This window comes from Lepisosteus platostomus, unplaced genomic scaffold (assembly GCF_059453375.1).
Source record: "Lepisosteus platostomus isolate fLepPlt1 unplaced genomic scaffold, fLepPlt1.hap1 Scaffold_231_H1, whole genome shotgun sequence".
NCBI classification, from domain to species: Eukaryota; Metazoa; Chordata; class Actinopteri; order Semionotiformes; family Lepisosteidae; genus Lepisosteus; species Lepisosteus platostomus.
Window position 1 is genome coordinate 13,977 of NW_028291612.1, and position 16,052 is coordinate 30,028.

The 16,052-nt window shown below is 50.7% G+C and overlaps 12 non-coding genes across 12 annotated transcripts; 10 read left to right on the forward strand and 2 right to left on the reverse strand.

Moving 5' to 3' along the window:
• Window positions 1–267: 267 nt before the first annotated feature.
• Window positions 268–341, forward strand: trnat-agu (transfer RNA threonine (anticodon AGU)). The gene has a single exon. It is a non-coding gene; the product is annotated as a tRNA-Thr (tRNA).
• Window positions 342–1,717: 1,376 nt separating this feature from the next.
• Window positions 1,718–1,856, forward strand: LOC148635690 (U4 spliceosomal RNA). The gene has a single exon (XR_015932917.1). It is a non-coding gene; the product is annotated as a U4 spliceosomal RNA (small nuclear RNA).
• Window positions 1,857–8,603: 6,747 nt separating this feature from the next.
• On the forward strand, window positions 8,604–8,720 carry LOC148635691 (U5 spliceosomal RNA). Its single transcript, XR_015932914.1, has one exon. It is a non-coding gene; the product is annotated as a U5 spliceosomal RNA (small nuclear RNA).
• Window positions 8,721–9,111: 391 nt separating this feature from the next.
• On the forward strand, window positions 9,112–9,228 carry LOC148635692 (U5 spliceosomal RNA). Its single transcript, XR_015932913.1, has one exon. It is a non-coding gene; the product is annotated as a U5 spliceosomal RNA (small nuclear RNA).
• A 391-nt stretch (window positions 9,229–9,619) lies between these two features.
• On the forward strand, window positions 9,620–9,736 carry LOC148635693 (U5 spliceosomal RNA). The gene has a single exon (XR_015932909.1). It is a non-coding gene; the product is annotated as a U5 spliceosomal RNA (small nuclear RNA).
• Window positions 9,737–10,127: 391 nt separating this feature from the next.
• On the forward strand, window positions 10,128–10,244 carry LOC148635694 (U5 spliceosomal RNA). Its single transcript, XR_015932912.1, has one exon. It is a non-coding gene; the product is annotated as a U5 spliceosomal RNA (small nuclear RNA).
• A 391-nt stretch (window positions 10,245–10,635) lies between these two features.
• On the forward strand, window positions 10,636–10,752 carry LOC148635695 (U5 spliceosomal RNA). Its single transcript, XR_015932919.1, has one exon. It is a non-coding gene; the product is annotated as a U5 spliceosomal RNA (small nuclear RNA).
• A 391-nt stretch (window positions 10,753–11,143) lies between these two features.
• Window positions 11,144–11,260, forward strand: LOC148635696 (U5 spliceosomal RNA). Its single transcript, XR_015932908.1, has one exon. It is a non-coding gene; the product is annotated as a U5 spliceosomal RNA (small nuclear RNA).
• Window positions 11,261–11,650: 390 nt separating this feature from the next.
• Window positions 11,651–11,767, forward strand: LOC148635697 (U5 spliceosomal RNA). Its single transcript, XR_015932910.1, has one exon. It is a non-coding gene; the product is annotated as a U5 spliceosomal RNA (small nuclear RNA).
• A 391-nt stretch (window positions 11,768–12,158) lies between these two features.
• On the forward strand, window positions 12,159–12,275 carry LOC148635698 (U5 spliceosomal RNA). Its single transcript, XR_015932911.1, has one exon. It is a non-coding gene; the product is annotated as a U5 spliceosomal RNA (small nuclear RNA).
• Window positions 12,276–12,979: 704 nt separating this feature from the next.
• LOC148635699 (U4 spliceosomal RNA) lies at window positions 12,980–13,121 on the reverse strand. Its single transcript, XR_015932916.1, has one exon. It is a non-coding gene; the product is annotated as a U4 spliceosomal RNA (small nuclear RNA).
• A 233-nt stretch (window positions 13,122–13,354) lies between these two features.
• Window positions 13,355–13,468, reverse strand: LOC148635700 (U5 spliceosomal RNA). Its single transcript, XR_015932915.1, has one exon. It is a non-coding gene; the product is annotated as a U5 spliceosomal RNA (small nuclear RNA).
• Between the last annotated feature and the right edge of the window lie 2,584 nt (window positions 13,469–16,052).

Genomic DNA, 16,052 nt, shown 5'->3' on the forward strand with positions numbered 1-16,052 from the left:
GCTAGGTAGTGAAACAGTCAGCTGCTTCTAAGCCTTAAACAGCTGCATCTCGGCGCTTCCACGGAGAGATGATTTGAAAGCCGAACATCACCCGTTGGGAACACCTTACTATCACTAGTTTAAGAGACTCTTAAGGTCTTGCAGAGGTGCCTGTCTAATAGCATGCACTTTGCAAGCTATAGGTGTTTAGGCTGAGGCAGAATGCCTGTTAACAAAATGTTTTTCTAAAGGTGTGTCCAAGTGGCTGCAAAAGGACAACACTCCTGGGGCGCCGTGGCTTAGTTGGTTAAAGCGCCTGTCTAGTAAACAGGAGATCCTGGGTCCGAATCCCAGCGGTGCCTTCTTTGTTCTGTCTTCTCGAACAGTACTGGTCATTATGGACAACCGCCTACGGCTAGACTTAATTAAATGCAAGTATTCATTTCCTGTCTTTAACGCGACTTGTTTTTCTTAAAATGGATGCAACTTGCAAAACATGAAATACAAACCTTGCTAATCAGCGCTAGCGGCTGGCAAAAAAAAAAGAAGTCAGCAATGTTTTTTTTCTTTAACCTTAACCCTGCTAATGGAGAAGAGTTAATCGACCGAGTCTATGCAGCTTAAACGGTGCGCATGTCGGGTCCTTAGCTGAAAGGGTGGTAAATCACGCTCACCCCAGTCCTTAATCTTTTAAAGAGGATACAAAATTGAACCTAGTCGCCACATCACATACATCCTATTCAACGATAAAAAGGTAACATCTATCCTCGTCCAGAGTAAATCTCACGTTGAGGGCATATTTTTTTCCACTTTACCATGAGTCGGGCTCGGCTGCACAGAGGAGAGAGCAGAGCAATGAGGTCACGGGGACAGGGGAGTCACATGCTGGCGGTTTGAATACGCGGAAGATCACTGAGGGATCCACAGTATGTGGACCCTCCGTGCGCCATCAGTCCGCACTCCGGACTCTGAATCCTGCCATCCGAGTTAAGATCTCGGCGGAACCTGAGGCGCAGTTCCTTCTTAAAACGTAATCTGGTGAGCATTTCTAGAATCGTACTTGTATAGATGCAGCCTTTAATGTGTTGCTAGGTTAAAATTGATGACTTCTTGAACTTCAGTAGGCAACTGCCCTCTTGATTTCGGATTTAATTTCTTTATTACAGGGGCGCTTTTATGAAGACAGAGTCATGTTCAGGTACTTTGCTTGATGGAGGAAGCTCATTTCGGACTCTGTGATCTGCTCACCTGGAAAGGTCTACTGTACTACTACAAGAGAGAAGTAGAGTCTGGAAGAAGGGACAATTTTATGATGCTTTGGAAGGTAATGCTTTTTTTTCTTTGAAATCGAAATGAATCAGAATATCAGTGCAAAAGACAAACTCTTGGTTTGGTTTAAAGAGATATGGTTTTAAAACAGACAAAATGTAGAAAACAGGTGTTTCTCACTTTTGGAAAAGAATGGACCGGGGGTAATATTTTACTAGTTGCAGGGCTGAGATCACTGGGTTACAGTCCTGTAGTGTCACACCAGGGACAGTGGCGCAATGCATAATGCATCTGACTACGGATTAGGAGATTGTAGGTTCGACTCCTACCTGGCTCGGGTCGTTTTAAAACACATCGGGCTATTCCCCAAGTAGCCTGTGCTACTTACTGCATTGTAATCGTACCAAGTAAGAGATTTCCTTCATATAAATGAACTGCACCTGACAGCTTTAGAATAACACCTGGGCTCAGTACGGTGCTGAGAGCTCAGCGTTGCTGTTCTAATTAGCACGCACGATTGTTGCTAGTTGAAAACTTTTCCCAATACCCCGCTTCCGCTGGTTTGCAATACAATCGGCGAAAGCAATTTTTGACAGTCTCGTCAGAGACTGAGCAAGGTGTTTAAAGACAGATTTTGTCATGGTGACATCATGGTAGAAAGAAACGAGCTTGTTACGTCTCAACAGAAACGCTCTTTATCTCTTTCAGCGTTATGCAGAGAACAGCGTCTGTCGAGATCACTTTTGAGTCAGCGCGAAACGCCGTGTGCTGTCAGTTTGATTTCATATTGCTCGTAGCGGCGCCCGGCTTTTGTCTGTCAAACGTTAGGTTGCGCTTCTTCATGCTGCATCGTCGGCATGAGTGGAGCTTTTTAAACGTCTGTACTTACTGCGCCCCATAAGAAATCGTTTGTCCCCGTTCAAAAGAGATTGTGCGATGTCCTGCAGCGTTTGCAAAGCAAACCTTTGACAGTTTGAAAAGAGGAATTTATTGTGCTTCCTGTGCGTGCAGTAGTTACAAAGTTGAAGGTCTTTACACGATCTGCTGCAGTTTTCAGTGGGCGAGCTTTGTCAGATGGCTTGGAAAAACGCACTGTGTTTCGGCTCGGGAAACATCATGGGCAGTGTCCTGCATGTTTTCTGTGTATAGCTGTCTTTTAACACATACAGAATTCATTAGAAATCATTGATTTCTCCAATTAACAAGGGTCCCTTTTGAACCTGCGAGAAGCATTCCTTCAATGTAACAGATTTACTCCGGGGAAAGGCAGCATGACATTGAGAGTAGCTCAAGCTTTCAGCACCCGTATCGGACTGCGTGTATGCAGACACCGCTCAGAATCCCCTGTAAGATTCTCCTTCAATTCCGTTTTGCAGTGCTTTAGCTCTTTCAAAAGGCTTCGCTTTGCTAGTCATAATCCAAGGCTCATGACAGCATTTGAAACCAATTGCCACTGCGTTGGCCAGGAATCGAACCCAGGTCAACTGCTTGGAAGGCAGCTATGCTCAACACTATACCACCAATGCACGCCCACAGGTGCCCTGCAGGACACCACCAGAGAATGCTCACGATTTCGGAAGCTGTCTCCGGGACGTGCTGATTCCACACATCCTGAATAAATCATGATATTGTTAGTTGCTGTAGCTAGACGTTCAAATGAGTTTCATGGCCAGATGGACTGTTTCCTCCAGCGATTTCGATTTTTAAGAACTTTTATTTCCTTTTCACAATAAAATACAGGGCATCACAAATGCTTTACATTAATATACATACTTAAAACAGTATATATGATCACATCTTATTACATTTTGACACGGTACGAGTTACATAGCAACAATTTCTTTTTTCTGAAGCAAATCACATTCTTTACTTAAACATGATAGTGTTTTTCACAGTTTCTTGAGATATTGACCTATGCCCTCTATTTCCCACAGATTTTCTGCTTCCTCCCTCCCTTCTCTCCACAGATCTCTGAGGTAATAGTTCTCTCGGGTGATGAACAGGGCCAGGCTACCTGCAGCCTTGACTGGGATCTTGATGCCTTTGAACAGCCCCATGTTCCTCACTCTCCACAGGGCGTCTTTCCCACTGTTCACCACGGCCCAGATCCTGTCAAACACTTCAGGAGGAAGTTTGACAGGAGAGATGCCGTATATGACGAAAGCAGCGGTCAGGGTAAATTGGGGCGAGAGAGCCTGCAACCAATCTTCAAACTGTGCCCAGAAGGCCTTAGCAAAAAAGCAGGACCACAGGAGATGGGTCACAGTCTCCTCCTCGCTGCAGCCCACCCTAACGCAGCGAGGGCTGGGTGTGAGGACCATACGGTACAAGGAAGTTCGTACCGGTAAGCACTGGTGGATGACACTCCAGGCTAAATCTCTGTGAATGTTGCACAGAAACTTAGAGGATGTGTGTTTCCACACCTTCCTTGTTTGGGCTGATGTTAAAATGCCCACAGGGGTCTGCCTATTGTTCTGGGGTGCAAAGAAATCTTCCAGTTTTTGGACGCTGACATCTCGGAGGGGAATATGGCCAATTGTGTGAGATCTTAGAAAACTTTTAACTGTCCCATAAATTGCAGGGCATGTGTCAGAGAGTGGGACATCCAGCTTGGGTCTGACACCCCACACTCTGAACACCTCCCTACCTACCCAGAGCCTGGAAAAATAAGTCCAGGTACGCGCTGCAGGTGCTGTTGCAAAGCCTCTCAGCACAGAGGCCAGGAAAATGCACAGCAGCTTCGTAGCAATATCTGGGACAGACTTCCCCCCTGAGGGTAGCGGCCTGTACATTATTTCCCTTCTGAGTCTTTCCTGCTTCACACCCCATAGAAATTGAAACATCAATCTCCTCAGCACCGCCGCAACACGGTGTGGGATTGGGAAGGTAGAAGCCAGAAAATTCAAGACAGGCAAGAGCTTGGCTTTGATGACCAGCACCTTCCCTGTCATGGTGAGGTCTCGGTTCTTCCATTGCATCAGTTTTTTGTTTAAGATTGGCAATTTGTTCTGCCAATTTACTGTTCCCATCTCTTCTCCAAAATACACCCCCAGGACCTTAATTCTCTTCTCTTGCAGCCTGAGATCATGTCCTTCTTTTGGCTCCCTCCAGTTCTGATAAAAAATCTCGCTCTTTGATTTGTTAATTTTTGCAGAGGAAGCCAAAGAGAACCGATCACAGCACTGCAGAGCTCTACTAATTGAGGCATTGTCAGAGAGGAGCAGGGTGACGTCATCCATGTATAGAGATGTCTTTACCTCTCCTCCCCCACTTCCAGGTACTGGTATCCCATTAATGGCCTGATCCTGGCGCAAGGCACAGGCTAAGGGCTCCATAGCCAAAACGAATAACAAGGGGGATAATGGCCAGCCCTGCCTCACAACAGACTTCAAAGGGGCGTGATCTATTGCCATTAACCATTACTCTGCTGTTGCTACCTGTGTACAGCAGGTTAATCCACTTTCTCATGATGGGGCCAAACTTCATGTGCTCAAGTACCGAAGTTAAGTACTGCCGGTTTAGGCGGTCAAAGGCCTTTTCTAGGTCTACACCTGAAATGCACAGAGGGAGGGAGCGATCCTCTGAGTACAGACAGACATCCTTCAACAAGGCCAGGTTGTCGATCATCAGGCATCCTGCTATCCCACAAGTCTGTTCTTTCCCTACCAGTGAGGCCACTACATTTTGTAGGCGCAGGAAAAGGGCTTTGGACAGGATCTTAGTGTCCACGCCTAACAGGCTGAGGGGTCTCCAGTTCTTTATGTCATTCTTTGCTCCTTTCTTAAACAAGAGAGAGATAGTGCCTTCTCTTAAGGAGTCAGGCAGCAATTCTGTCTTATAGCTTTCCTCGAATAGGAGCAGCAGCGGATCCTGAAGCAGATCCCAAAAGGTGCAATAAAATTCTTTAGGGAGCCCGTCAGCACCCGGAGTTTTCCCCTTCTGTAAGCTCTCCATAGCCTGTCTCAGCTCTTCTACTGTCAAATCCCTCTCAAGTACTTCCCTATCTTCTTCACTCAAAACGTTTTCTAGCTTTGAGGTAAAAAAATGAATTTCTTCATCCTTTACCTCTGTAGAGCTGTACAGTCTTGAGTAGAAGGCCTCGGTGCAGGAGAGGATTGCACTCGGCTCTGTTCTCTCTCGTCCCTCCTCATCAACTACACTTTCCATGACAGACTTGGAGCCTTCCACTTTCCTGAAAAAGAGGCGAGAACACTTCTCATTTTCTTCCAAGAACTGCACTCGACTACTTTCTTCGGCTATGCTCCGGATGTCCTTTTTTAAAAGGGTGATATCCTCGAGCACATCGAAGCCACTGTGCATCATCGTGTAGAGACGCTGCAGCTGCCTCTGTTTCCTGGCTAGCACTCCTCTCCGTCTGGCAGCAGCCTTCCTTCCCTCAGCCATGAAAAAGGCCTTTGTCCTCACCTTCACCTCCTCCCACCACTCTCCTACTGACCCGTACAGACACTGCAAGGACAGCCACTGTGATAGTTTCTCCTTGTAGCAGGATACTACCCCCTCGTTCTCTAGCAGCTTTGTGTTGAGTTTCCAGATGCCTGGGCCAAAGCCCTGGAGTTCCACTCTACGACCTAAAGCCTGATGATCTGAGAAGAAGACAGGCTGAAGAGTGACCCCAACAACTTTCACTCTCTCTGAGACAAAGCAATAGTCAATTCTGGAGCTGCTATTCCTCCCTGACCATGTATATCCTGCTGTTGTGGGATATATACATCTATATGTGTCTGAGAGTTTAAAGTCTTGAACTAAGTTTTGCAGGGCCAGTGACCTGGAATCCAATTTTATCAGAGAGCTAGACTGCCTGTCTGTGTGCTCTAAGATACAATTAAAATCCCCTCCCACTATCACGTCTGTGCTACATAACAATAGGTGAGAGAGTGCCTTGAGTAGCTCCACCCTTCCTCCCACGTCAGTAGGGCAATACACATTGATTAGCCGCAGGTTAACGGTCCCCCATTCCACATCCACACACAGCAACCTGCCATCTATGACCCTCTGAATACTTTTCAATTTGAAAGCCCATCCTTTGAAAAGAATGGCCACGCCAGAGGCTCTGTTGTTATTGTCCCCTGACCAAACAGAAGGCCCTTTATCCCACCTATCTTCAAAGCTTTTATACCTCTCTTGATAGGCTAAAGCACACTCCTGCAACATCAACACATCTCCCTCTCTCTGCTGGAGGTAATCAAAGACAGACTGGCATTTAACTCTGTCATTGATACCTCTGGTGTTAAGAGATATTATGTTTAGAGCCATATTACATAAGAAAGTGGAACCAGTCTTTACAAAACACATTTCTCTTCTGTCTCACCTGGTCCCTTCTTCTTTTTCTTTTTCTTCTTACCAATTTCCTGCCAGCCATCCTCTGAATGAGCCTTCATCAGGGTGGCAGCAGTAAAAGCATTCACGGAGTCCATTTCAAGGAAGGGGGTGGAGGGGTTCCAGCTGTTCCCATCGCCATGCTCTCCTTCCTCCTCGCTCGGGGAGAAAACAGAGTCATTTTTCCTTTTCCTCAAGTCCAGCTCCTGGGAGCACTGAGGGGAAAGGGGTGCAGCCGATGCACCAGTCTCCTCTTCCCCCTCACCAACCATTTGCTGCAGATCCTCTGTGATGGACTGGATGGAGGAGAGGAGGGCATCTGTAGCACTTGCAGAGTCTGAGAAAAGCAGCTCCGCTGAATCCTGGGTATCCTCGCTGGACCCGCTCCACCGGGGGGCCCCACACTGGCCCTCGTTCTGAGGAGCAGGAGTGGGGGAGGGGTCCTCGCTGTTCTCGGGGGTTTTCAAACCCTCGTGCTTGTCTGGTGCAGTCTGTTGTGGGGGCGTAGTGGATTTCTCTTCCACCGGCCCCGGAACCACAGCAGGGCAGATCCTGGCTGGAGGCTGAGACTTTATCAAACAAGGGTTCTTTGTTTGACTTGTTGTTTGCTTTGGCTTTTCGGGCCGGTTTGGCTGAAACAAGCACTGCCTCATCCTTTCTCATTTTGAGTTTATTGGCGTAGGCATGAGGGCAGTTTATAAAAACGTGTCCTTCCAAGCCAAGTAAATTGCACTTTGGCAGCATTGAACAGTCAGAGGCTAAATGTCCCTGTTTGCCACAGGTCTTGCAGCATTTCACAGTGCAGGGCGATGCCAGGTGTCCCACAGCGCCGACACACCTTTGGTTGTCCCACATAAAAAACATAGCCATTGCAGGCGCCCAGCCAGATTGTAGAGGGCAGGTGCCTTAAGCCTCCATTTACATTGTCCGGTAGCAAGCGAACCTCGAATTTCCTTGCTCCTGCTTTTATACCGTCAACATATCTAACCTCAGTTCCATGGTGGACGGTGCAGTACTGGTTAAGCCAGGTGTGAATGTCCTCCGTCTTTTTTGAAGGTACAGGCATTGAGCATTGGTGGTTCAGTGTTAGAATTCTCGCCTGCCACGCGGGAGGCTTGGTTTTGATTCCCAGCCAATGCAGTGGCTTTTGCAATTCGCAACTGAAAACCCACTGAAGCTAAGCGGGTGTGAGCTAGGTCAGTACCCGGATGAGGGTGAGCTACAGGGAAAAACAAAGCTTCCAGCTGGAAGCGGTGTTAATGGTGCCGGCGGGGGGGCGCTCACCCTGAGGTCTGTGCGGGTCCCAATGCCCCAGTATAGTGACGGAGATGCTGTGTTGTAAGAGGGCGCTGTCTTTTGGATGAGATGTAAAACCGAGGTCACAGCGCTCTGTGGTCATTAAAAATGACCACCAAAACCTTTGACAAAAGCTCTTGGTAATTGATGGTCTTCAAAAATGCTTCTCCTTTAGGTACATTTTAAATCAGCTGAAAAATGCTGTGAAATGGGGGGCATTTCAGGCCAGTGTAGGATTTTGGTTACAAGAACCATGAAAGTGCACAAGAAAGCCCGTACACTGAATTACACGGCTTTCTATTCAAAAGAGGACAAAAGAAATTCCCTGAGTTCGATTTTTTGCAGCACTGAGAGGGGCACTGTTGCGAGGCCAGTTAGCTCAGTTGGTTAGAGCGTGGTGCTAATAACGCCAAGGTTGTTGGGTCCGGCCGTCTGATTGGCGTTCTTTTCTTTGGGGGGCGGGAAGTGTCCGGCCGCAGGGGATCTTGGGACCTTGCCTGCATAGCGGCTTCCCAGAGTGCGTCGTTTCCGGCACAGTGTGGCCGGGTGTTTTCCGAGTTATCGCACGGATTGGTCACGCTCGCAAGCCGTGAGCCGCAGGCGATGAGCCCGGAGCTGAATGGGCCCCACTGGCTAGTTTGTAAGGCCAGGTGCATTGCCAACCACGACCGGCAGCGCAGAGGCTTTGAAGGCGGCCTGGGCTCCTGTAGCTGTGCAGCCACGCACTCTGGTTTCTTTTCATGTTGTACAAATCTTTCGCCTTTTACTAAAGATTTCCGTGGAGAGGAGCATGAATGCGTTCCATGCAATTTTTGTGCTTCCCTGCCTTCGGGTGGGGCGCAGCCTGGCTGGTCAAAGAGAGAAAACAAAAACGCCCGCAATCGGTCTTGTTATGGCGATTGTGGCAGTCTGCTCCGCGAGTCCACGGTCTCCGGCCGTCTGATTGGCGCTCTTTTCTTTGGGGGTTGGGAAGTGTCCGGCCGCAGGGGATCTTGGGACCTCGCTTTGCATAGCGGCTTCCCAGAGTGCGTCGTTTCCGGCACAGTGTGGCCGGGTGTTTTCCGAGTTATCGCACGGATTGGTCACGCTCGCAAGCCGTGAGCCGCAGGCGATGAGCCCGGAGCTGAACGGGCCCCACTGGCTAGTTTGTAAGGCCAGGTGCATTGCCAACCACGACCGGCAGCGCAGAGGCTTTGAAGGCGGCCTGGGCTCCTGCAGCTGTGCAGCCACGCACTCTGGTTTCTCTTCATCTCGTACAAATCTTTCGCCTTTTACTTAAGATTTCCGTGGAGAGGAGCATGAATGAGTTCCATGCAATTTTTGTGCTTCCCTGCTTTCGGGTGGGGCGCAGCCTGGCTGGTCAAAGAGAGAAAACAAAAACGCTCGCAATCGGTCTTGTTATGGCGATTGTGGCAGTCTGCTCCGCGAGTCCTCGGTCTCCGGCCGTCTGATTGGCGCTCTTTTCTTTGGGGGTTGGGAAGTGTCCGGCTGCAGGGGATCTTGGGACCTCGCTTTGCATAGCGGCTTCCCAGAGTGCGTCGTTTCCGGCACAGTGTGGCCGGGTGTTTTCCGAGTTATCGCACGGATTGGTCACGCTCGCAAGCCGTGAGCCGCAGGCGATGAGCCCGGAGCTGAACGGGCCCCACTGGCTAGTTTGTAAGGCCAGGTGCATTGCCAACCACGACCGGCAGCGCAGAGGCTTTGAAGGCGGCCTGGGCTCCTGCAGCTGTGCAGCCACGCACTCTGGTTTCTCTTCATCTCGTACAAATCTTTCGCCTTTTACTAAAGATTTCCGTGGAGAGGAGCATGAATGCGTTCCATGCAATTTTTGTGCTTCCCTGCCTTCGGGTGGGGCGCAGCCTGGCTGGTCAAAGAGAGAAAACAAAAACGCCCGCAATCGGTCTTGTTATGGCGATTGTGGCAGTCTGCTCCGCGAGTCCACGGTCTCCGGCCGTCTGATTGGCGCTCTTTTCTTTGGGGGGCGGGAAGTGTCCGGCCGCAGGGGATCTTGGGACCTCGCTTTGCATAGCGGCTTCCCAGAGTGCGTCATTTCCGGCACAGTGTGGCCGGGTGTTTTCCGAGTTATCGCACGGATTCGGCACGCTCGCAAGCCGTGAGCCGCAGGCGATGAGCCCGGAGCTGAACGGGCCCCACTGGCTCGTTTGTAAGGCCAGGTGTATTGCCAACCACGACCGGCAGGGCAGAGGCTTTGAAGGTGGCCTGGGCTCCTGCAGCTTTTCAGCCACGCACTCTGGTTTCTCTTCATCTCGTACAAATCTTTCGCCTTTTACTAAAGATTTCCATGGAGAGGAGCATGAACGAGTTCCATGCAATTTTTGTGCTTCCCTGCCTTCGGGTGGGGCGCAGCCTGGCTGGTCAAAGAGAGAAAACAAAAACGCTCGCAATCGGTCTTGTTATGGCGATTGTGGCAGTCTGCTCCGCGAGTCCTCGGTCTCCGGCCGTCTGATTGGCGCTCTTTTCTTTGGGGGTTGGGAAGTGTCCGGCCGCAGGGGATCTTGGGACCTCGCTTTGCATAGCGGCTTCCCAGAGTGCGTCGTTTCCGGCACAGTGTGGCCGGGTGTTTTCCGAGTTATCGCACAGATTGGTCACGCTCGCAAGCCGTGAGCCGCAGGCGATGAGCCCGGAGCTGAACGGGCCCCACTGGCTAGTTTGTAAGGCCAGGTGCATTGCCAACCACGACCGGCAGCGCAGAGGCTTTGAAGGCGGCCTGGGCTCCTGCAGCTGTGCAGCCACGCACTCTGGTTTCTCTTCATCTCGTACAAATCTTTCGCCTTTTACTAAAGATTTCCGTGGAGAGGAGCATGAATGAGTTCCATGCAATTTTTGTGCTTCCCTGCCTTCGGGTGGGGCGCAGCCCGGCTGGTCAAAGAGAGAAAACAAAAACGCTCGCAATCGGTCTTGTTATGGCGATTGTGGCAGTCTGCTCCGCGAGTCCACGGTCTCCGGCCGTCTGATTGGCGCTCTTTTCTTTGGGGGGCGGGAAGTGTCCGGCCGCAGGGGATCTTTGGACCTCGCTTTGCATAGCGGCTTCCCAGAGTGCGTCATTTCCGGCACAGTGTGGCCGGGTGTTTTCCGAGTTATCGCACGGATTGGTCACGCTCGCAAGCCGTGAGCCGCAGGCGATGAGCCCGGAGCTGAACGGGCCCCACTGGCTAGTTTGTAAGGCCAGGTGCATTGCCAACCACGACCGGCAGCGCAGAGGCTTTGAAGGCGGCCTGGGCTCCTGTAGCTGTGCAGCCACGCACTCTGGTTTCTCTTCATCTCGTACAAATCTTTCGCCTTTTACTAAAGATTTCCGTGGAGAGGAGCATGAATGAGTTCCATGCAATTTTTGTGCTTCCCTGCCTTCGGGTGGGGCGCAGCCTGGCTGGTCAAAGAGAGAAAACAAAAACGCTTGCAATCGGTCTTGTTATGGCGATTGTGGCAGTCTGCTCCACGAGTCCTCGGTCTCCGGCCGTCTGATTGGCGCTCTTTTCTTTGGGGGTTGGGAAGTGTCCGGCTGCAGGGGATCTTGGGACCTCGCTTTGCATAGCGGCTTCTAGAGTGCGTCGTTTCCGGCACAGTGTGGCCGGGTGTTTTCCGAGTTATCGCACGGATTGGTCACGCTCGCAAGCCGTGAGCCGCAGGCGATGAGCCCGGAGCTGAACGGGCCCCACTGGCTAGTTTGTAAGGCCAGGTGCATTGCCAACCACGACCGGCAGCGCAGAGGCTTTGAAGTCGGCCTGGGCTCCTGCAGCTGTGCAGCCACGCACTCTGGTTTCTCTTCATCTCGTACAAATCTTTCGCCTTTTACTAAAGATTTCCGTGGAGAGGAGCATGAATGCGTTCCATGCAATTTTTGTGCTTCCCTGCCTTCGGGTGGGGCGCAGCCTGGCTGGTCAAAGAGAGAAAACAAAAACGCCCGCAATCGGTCTTGTTATGTCGATTGTGGCAGTCTGCTCCGCGAGTCCACGGTCTCCGGCCGTCTGATTGGCGCTCTTTTCTTTGGGGGGCGGGAAGTGTCCGGCCGCAGGGGATCTTGGGAACTCGCTTTGCATAGCGGCTTCCCAGAGTGCGTCGTTTCCGGCACAGTGTGGCCGGGTGTTTTCCGAGTTATCGCACGGATTTGGCACGCTCGCAAGCCGTGAGCCGCAGGCGATGAGCCCGGAGCTGAACGGGCCCCACTGGCTCGTTTGTAAGGCCAGGTGTATTGCCAACCACGACCGGCAGGGCAGAGGCCTTGAAGGCGGCCTGGGCTCCTGCAGCTGTGCAGCCACGCACTCTGGTTTCTCTTCATCTCGTACAAATCTTTCGCCTTTTACTAAAGATTTCCGTGGAGAGGAGCATGAATGCGTTCCATGCAATTTTTGTGCTTCCCTGCCTTCGGGTGGGGCGCAGCCTGGCTGGTCAAAGAGAGAAAACAAAAACGCCCGCAATCGGTCTTGTTATGGCGATTGTGGCAGTCTGCGCCGCGAGTCCATGGTCTCCGGCCGTCTGATTGGCGCTCTTTTCTTTGGGGGGCGGGAAGTGTCCGGCCGCAGGGGATCTTGGGACCTCGCTTTGCATAGCGGCTTCCCAGAGTGCGTTGTTTCCGGCACAGTGAGCCGCAGGCGATGAGCCCGGAGCTGAACGGGCCCCACTGGCTCGTTTGTAAGATCTGCGGCAGATCGTGTAAAGACGTTCAACTTTGTAACTACTGCACGCACAGGAAGCAGAATAAATTCCTCTTTCAAACTGTCAAAGGTTTGCTTTGCGAACGCTGCAGGACATCGCACAATCTGTTTTGAACGGGGACAAACGATTTCTTATGAGGCGCAGTAAGTACAGACGTTTAAAAAGCTCCACTCATGCCGACAATGCAGCATGAAGAAGCGCAACCTAACGTTTGACAGACAAAAGCCTGGCGCTGCTACGAGCAATATGAAATCAAACTGACAGCACACAGCGTTTCGCGCTGACTCAAAAGTGATCTCGACAGACGCTGTTCTCTGCATAACGCTGAAAGAGCTAAAGAGTGTTTCTGTTGAGACGTAACAAGCTTGTTTCTTTCTACCATGATGTTACCATGACAAAATCTGTCTTTAAACACCTTGCTCAGTCTCTGACGAGACTGTCAAGAATTGCTTTCGCTAATTGTATTGCAAACCGGCGGAAGCGGGGTATTGGGAAAAGTTTTCAACTAGCAATAATCGCGCATCGGCTAAACCTCAAAGGCTACGATACTGCCACTGCGCAAAGCTGACGGTTGCCAGGCAACCGCGTGGATCCTATGGAAATCGTTATCAATCGTCTCATGGCATGTCGTTGCTGTAACGCTTCATATTTGCGGCCGGACACTTCCCGCCCCCCAAAGAAAAGAGCGCCAATCAGACAGGCGGAGACCGAGGACTGGCAGAGCAGACAGCCACAGTCGCCGTAATAAGAGCGATTGTGAGCGGTTTTGTTTTCTCTCTTTGACCAGCCCAGCTGCGCCCCACCCGAAGGCAGGAAAGCACAAAAATTGTATGGAACTCATTCATGCTCTTCTCCATGGAAATCTTTAGTAAAAGGCAAAAGATTTGTACGAGATGAAGAGAAACCAGAGTGCGTGGCTGGACAGCTGCAGGAGCCCAGGCTGCCTTCAAGGCCTCTGCCCTGCCGGTCGTGGTTGGCAATGCACCTGGCCTTACAAACGAGCCAGTGGGGCCCGTTCAGCTCCGGGCTCATCGCCTGCGGCTCTCGGCTTACCTGGCAGGGGAGATACCTTGATCAGCCTGTAGTTGGAGTAGTTGGATTGTTTTCTTGTTTTGTGGAAGCAGTGTTTGTTTTGCAGTTTGAGATGGCAACCTTTGGATCCCGCAAGAATGCTGTACATTTTGAGCTTTTGGATGACCTCTTCATGGATCGTATGCAGTTCAGCAGAAAAGTGTTACAGAAGGAACTTGGCTTTGAACCTCGGCACTTGGATTTCATCTTTGCTCTCCCAGGTCAGAAAGCATTTGAGGTTGTATTTGCTACCTATCCTCTGTTTGAACAATGCGTGGATGTCTTTGAGGCAAAAAGAGGGAAAGTTCCTGCACTTGAGAAGATCAACTTGCAGCCTCTGACACAGAGAGAGAGGAAAACGGTGCATGTTGTTATGTTCTCGGAACTGGCAAAGACGGAGGACATTCACATCTGGCTTAACCAGTACTGCACCGTCCACCATGGAACTGAGGTTAGAGATGTTGACGGTATAAAAACAGGAGCAAGGAAATTCGAGGTTCGCTTACTACCGGACAATGTAAATGGAGGCTTAAGGCACCTGCCCTCTACAATCCGGCTGGGCGCCTGCAATGGCTATGTTTTTTATGTGGGACAACCAAAGGTGTGTCGGCGCTGTGGTGCTGTGGGACACCTGGCATCGTCCTGCACTGTGAAATGCTGCAAGACCTGTGGCAAACAGGGACATTTAGCCTCTGACTGTTCAATGCTGCCAAAGTGCAATTTATGTGGCTCGGAAGGACACGTTTTTAAGAACTGCCCTCACGCCTACGCCAATAAACTCAAAATGAGAAAGGATGAGGCAGTGCTTGTTTCAGCCAAACCGGCCCGAAAAGCCAAAGCAAACAACAAGTCAAACAAAGAACCCTTGTTGGACAAAGAGTCTCAGCCTCCAGCCAGGATCAGTCCTGCTGTGGCTCCGGGGCCGGTGGAAGAGAAATCCACTACGCTCCCACAACCGCAGACTGCACCAGACAAGCACGAGGGTTTGAAAACCCCCGAGAACAGCGAGGACCCCTCCCCCACTCCTGCTCCTCAGAACGAGGGCCAGTGTGGGGCCCCCCGGTGGAGCGGGTCCAGCGACGATACCCAGGATTCAGCGGAGCTGCTTTTCTCAGACTCTGCAAGTGCTACAGATGCCCTCCTCTCCTCCATCCAGTCCGTCACGGAGGATCTGCAACAGCTGGTGGGTGAGGGGGAAGAGGAGACTGGTGCATCGGCTGCACCCCTTTCCCCTCAGTGCTCCCAGGAGCTGGACTTGAGGAAAAGGAAAAATGACTCTGTTTTCTCCCCGAGCGAGGAGGAAGGAGAGCATGGCGATGGGGACAGCTGGAACCCCTCCACCCCTCTTTCTACCCCCTTCCTTGAAATGGACTCCGTGAACGCTTTTACTGCTGCCACCCTGATGAAGGCTCATTCAGAGGATGGCTGGCAGGAAATTGGTAAGAAGAAAAAGAAAGAGAAGGTAACAGGTGAGACCGAAGAGAAATGTGTTTTGTAAAGACTGGTTCCACTTTCTTATGTAAAATGGCTCTAAACATAATTTCTCTTAACACCAGAGGTATCAATGACAGAGTTAAATGCCAGTGTGTCTTTGATTACCTCCAGCAGAGAGAGGGAGATGTGTTGATGTTGCAGGAGTGTGCTTTAGCCTATCAAGAGAGGTATAAAAGCTTTAAAGATAGGTGGGATAAAGGGCCTTCTGTTTGGTCAGGGGACAATAACAACAGAGCCTCTGGCGTGGCCATTCTTTTCAAAGGATGGGCTTTCAAATTGAAAAGTATTCAGAGGGTCATAGATGGCAGGTTGCTGTGTGTGGATGTGGAATGGGGGACCGTTAACCTGCGGCTAATCAATGTGTATTGTCCTACTGACGTGGGAGGAAGGGTGGAGCTACTCAAGGCACTCTCTCCCCTATTGTTAAGTAGCACAGACGTGATAGTGGGAGGGGATTTTAATTGTATCTTAGAGCACACAGACAGGCAGTCTAGCTCTCCGATAAAATTGGATTCCAGCTCACTGGCCCTGCAAAACTTAGTTCAAGACTTTAAACTCTCAGACACATATAGATGTATATATCCCACAACAGCAGGATATACATGGTCAGGGAGGAATAGCAGCTCCAGAATTGACTATTGCTTTGTCTCAGAGAGAGTGAAAGTTGTTGGGGTCACTCTTCAGCCTGTCTTCTTCTCAGATCATCAGGCTTTAGGGTGTAGAGTGGAACTCCAGGGCGGGACTGTCTTTGGCCCAGGCCTCTGGAAACTCAACACAAAGCTGCTAGAGAACGAGGGGGTAGTATCCCGCTACAAGGAGAAACTATCACAGTGGCTGTCCTTGCAGTGTCTGTACGGGTCAGTAGGAGAGTGGTGGGAGGAGGTGAAGATGAGGACAAAGGCATTTTTCATGGCTGAGGGAAGGAAGGCTGC